Genomic DNA, 4,795 nt, shown 5'->3' on the forward strand with positions numbered 1-4,795 from the left:
AATATACAATGAATTTTTAACAATAGCTAAGCACGTACATTTTGATATAATGATCTCCTCGATGTTAAAATCTACCCCTTCAAAAAAACACTATCCTTACAAATAAACAAATACGTTTTTCATTCATTAGTATTTATTAACAAATATATAAATACTGAATTGAGCTTTAATTTACAAAATTGAATTAATTTAACAAATAGACATCATAAAATGTATTCATAAAAAATATAATTTAGTACTGTACAAAAAAATTGAACACTATAAACAATCATTCTTCAAACATTAATTTAGATTTAAGCATTGTTTGTTTAACAATCGGATCAAATAAGGAACAGGGCTAGAAGCAGCACAGTAGGATTCAACAAAGTTGTGGAGAAGGATTAGAGGGCGCAAGGATTTAATTATTTACTTCCGTTTACCTGGTCTCATTTGCATAATATGCAATTTTTATTAATTTGTAATTAATTTATATTTTTTTATGTGCAGAATTTACAAAAACAAAACCAAACACATATTATGTGTTTGTCATGTTTTGTTTTTGTAATTGTATGTAATGTAACAACATTATTATCATCAGTATCATTATAACACCTATTTGCTGCCCTCATACCCCATCCCCTTGTTTTAATTTATCAAATTATTATTATTTTACTTTAACATGTTTATAGCGGCAAAATACACTTCAAAACAGTAAGACTGTAGGACATCTCTAATTGTTCATCTAACTAAATACAGTATCAATATTTGGAAAAAAAAAACACTTTTTGTTCCCATATCCTACCAATCAAAATGTCTATGCTAATTAATTTATAATCAACAATTCATTTATTAATCCATTATTCGTTTATGGCATGGAGGTCTGAGGTAACACATATTCTTCTTACTTAAATCAATTCTTATTCAAAAAATGTATGTTTGTCTTTTGATTTTTGCCTGTAATCTAATAATATAATATATATATGATAGATATAAATGCAACAACAAAATATAAAAACAGTTAAAATGGTCTTATCTCTAAATATAGCAATATGTAATGCCTGCAACAGGAACATTAGCAATGTTTTATACCCACATGTATGTATTTTCAGGTCAAAATCATTAACATTTTTTTGCTTGCTTGTACTGTTATTTTTTTTAAATATTCCTCTAGGCTCATTGTTATTTTTTCAATTTAAAAGTCGTCTTTTTTTCGTTGCCTAATATTCATGTACCGTTTAGTTTACTTAATCTTATAACATAAAATCTTATATAGTAGAACCCCTCCTTTGGGACACACTCCTATTAAGGGAACACACACCTATTAAGGGAACACACATCTATTAAGGGAACACACCCCTATTAAGGGGACACCCCTCATTAAGGGAACACATCCCTATTAAGGGGACACCCCTATTAAGGGGACACCTCTATTAAGGGAACACATCCCTATTAAGGGAACACATCCCTATTAAGAGAACACATCCTTATTAAGGGAACACATACCTATTAAGGGAACACATCCCTATTAAGGGAACATATACCTATTAAGGGGACACCCCTTAAGGGAACACACCCCTATTAAGGGAACACATCCCTATTAAGGGAACACATCCCTACTAAGGGAACACATCCCTATTAAGGGAACACATACCTATTAAGGGAACACATCCCTATTAAGGGAACACATCCCTATTAAGGGAACACATACCTATTAAGGGAACACATCCCTATTAAGGGAACACATACCTATTAAGGGAACACATCCCTATTAAGGGAACACACCCCTATTAAGGGGACACCCCTCATTAAGGGAACACATCCCTATTAAGGGGACACATACCTATTAAGGGGACATCCCTCATTAAGGGAACACATCCCTATTAAGGGAACACATCCCTATTAAGGGAACACATACCTATTAAGGGGACACCCCTCATTAAGGGAACACACTTTCTCATGAAATAAGAGAAAATATTATATATGTTTTAACACTACAGCCAACCCTATTAAAGGGACATGTTTGAGAGTGCCAAATGGTTGATTTAATCCTATTAAAGGGACAGGGACACGTTTGAGAGAGCCAAATGCTTGATTTAATCCTATTAAAGGGACAGGGACACGTTTAAAAGTGCCAAATGGTTGATTTAATCCTATTAAAGGGACAGGGACACATTTAAAAGTGCCAAATGGTTGATTTAATCCTATTAAAGGGACAGGGACACGTTTAAAAGTGCCAAATGCTTGATTTAATCCTATTAAAGGGACAGGGACACGTTTGAGAGTGCCAAATGGTTGATTTAATCCTATTAAAGGGACAGGGACATGTGTAAGAGTGCCAAATGGTTGATTTAATCCTATTAAAGGCACAGGGACACGTTTGAGAGTGCCAAATGGTTGATTTAATCCTATTAAAGGGACAGGGACATGTGTAAGAGTGCCAAATGGTTGATTTAATCCTATTAAAGGGACAGGGACACGTTTAAGAGAGCCAAATGGTTGATTTAATCCTATTAAAGGGACAGGGACACGTTTAAAAGTGCCAAATGGTTGATTTAATCCTATTAAATGGACAGGGACATGTTTGAGGGTGCCAAATAATTATTTAATCCTATTAAGGTAACAAAAATTTTGTTCCCATTACAAAAAAATACCAAACTTATTCATTTACTGTATATCAAAAAATGATATAATAATTATGATAAAAATTATGATACTTTCTCTGGCTGGACAGTTTTCATTGGTAAAAAGTGGGCTGCTAAATGGTCAATTCTTCTCCCCAAAAACCCATATTAAGGGAACAACTGTTTGGGTCGCAAAGGTGTCCCCTTAATAGGGGTTCTGTAATAATACAGTTGAAATTATTCAAAATTCAATTTAACAGGGCTATCTCAAAGAGGCCTTCCATACCCACATGATCATCAGATGCTATCTGTAGAATTAATAGCAAATCCGAGTTGTTACGCGTACCCAGTTGCTGAACCCGGATGTTGTACTCGCATGTATGATGTAGTAGTTTGGAAAGGACTGGAAAGAAAATCAAGGTGTAACGAATGCTAACCAGTAATGATTGAAACCAATGTTTAATTAATGCTAACCAGTAAAGAAGAAACTAAGGTGTAATGATTAATTTAGTAGCAGTATAATATATGTTAAGGTACGTAGAAGTAGAGCCATATTTAAGGTGGAATCTAATGTAAATATAGGCTAGTTCAAATGAGGGACAATCTAAAAGTTGTTGTTCACGTTGGTTGCCACTTCTAGGCCTAGAACTGTTGTTGAGCCTAATTAATATGTTGATATAATTGTTGTTTAAGAAACGCAAAGTTTGTCTGTAGTTGCCTTATTGTTGTTTATTCATGTTGAAGATGTATATGCACAGAATCCAAAAGGGGTATATAAATGATGCGTTATGTTGTGTAAATCTATTTACCGTAGTTACGATTGTTAATTAGACATACAATGTCTGCGTGTGTTGCTCTCGCTGGGTGAGTCGGCTACTTATGAATATTCAATAGTTGTTTAGTACACAGCGAATGCTTGTACAGTAAGACTTATATAAGAATACATTGAACTTGTTTACTACTGATTGTAGCGGATTAAGTTGTTTATGTAAAGGTTTATACAATTTGGGATTAGAAGGTTATAATTATCATGGATTAATAATATTTTGTTTCAGTTACTAATGAGTGTATTTTGACGGGTCGAAAGTATGACAGTAGGCTTATGCTAGGGATTTGCCTGACAAACAGTGAGTTATTGAACAAATGTTAAGAAATAATGTTATAATAGCTATTCAATCATACGTCAGTTCTTGTTTCTAACAACAGTTATGACTTATATTTCATGCTTTCAGATTTGAATGAAATCTTTCTACTGAATAAATCATCTCAAACACAGGCGAATCTCAGTGCTTATTGTTCATTATAAAGTACTTTCATTACACTATCTATATAATGAGTCTAGTCCAGTAGATAGATAAAGAGACTACAAAAACATAGAGTTGTAAAGTATGTAAATATAGCTTTACCACGTTGAAACACCGGTTCTCGTCAGATCACCGAAGTTAAGCAACGTTGGGCCTGGTTGAGCTTGGATGGGAGACCATCTGGGAATGTTGGGTGCTGTATACGGAGCTGGGGTCTCGTTAGGCATTTGAAATAAGCACTGCTTACTGTTATGGCAGCCCCTGCATCTAGTATCTGCCTGAGACGTATTGGCTTATGCCTTTCCTCTGGTCAAGGTGGGCACTGGACGAGAGAAGCCCTTGATCAATGTTAGGACCAATCAGGGTGCTTTAAACAGTCCTGGCTTTGTTTGTATCAAACCTGTTAGTGGCGGTAATTATCGCTGTTGGTTTCGAGTTTCCAGTTGCTTCTATACCTACAAGATCATCAGATGCTATAATGGTGGGTAATTAAACCAAGAGTTCAAGCAATATTACATCAAAAATTAAACATCCCAAAGGTCTATTTTCTTATCTCTTTTGAACATTAACTAATTTGATTTTTTGTCTTCTTCCAACAACTCTCGAGGTTCAAAGTCCAAAATCAAACTCCAACCGTCTGCATAATTCTTAAGGAAAGGGAAGTTGTATTGTATATCAAGATCCTTTATATCCTGATCACTGAGGGATTTTCCCCAATCAAAAAGATTGACTGTGGCTAGTGACACTACCTTACACTTTTTGATATTCTTGAAAGGAGAAAGTTTTCTTGTGATAGATGAATGAAAGTCAAATTGTCCAGTTACTTTTATTGTGTCATACAGGACAACAAGACGTTGTTGATTCAATAGATCAGAATTGATTAAATGATCT

At 34.3% G+C, this 4,795-nt stretch overlaps 1 pseudogene; it reads left to right on the plus strand.

The window, feature by feature from the left end:
• The first annotated feature begins 3,992 nt into the window (after positions 1-3,992).
• Positions 3,993-4,109, plus strand: LOC144838884 (5S ribosomal RNA; annotated as a pseudogene).
• The last annotated feature ends 686 nt before the right edge of the window (positions 4,110-4,795 follow it).

The sequence above is a fragment of the Antedon bifida genome, chromosome 3 (genome assembly GCF_963402885.1).
Source record: "Antedon bifida chromosome 3, ecAntBifi1.1, whole genome shotgun sequence".
In the NCBI taxonomy this organism is placed as follows: domain Eukaryota; kingdom Metazoa; phylum Echinodermata; class Crinoidea; order Comatulida; family Antedonidae; genus Antedon; species Antedon bifida.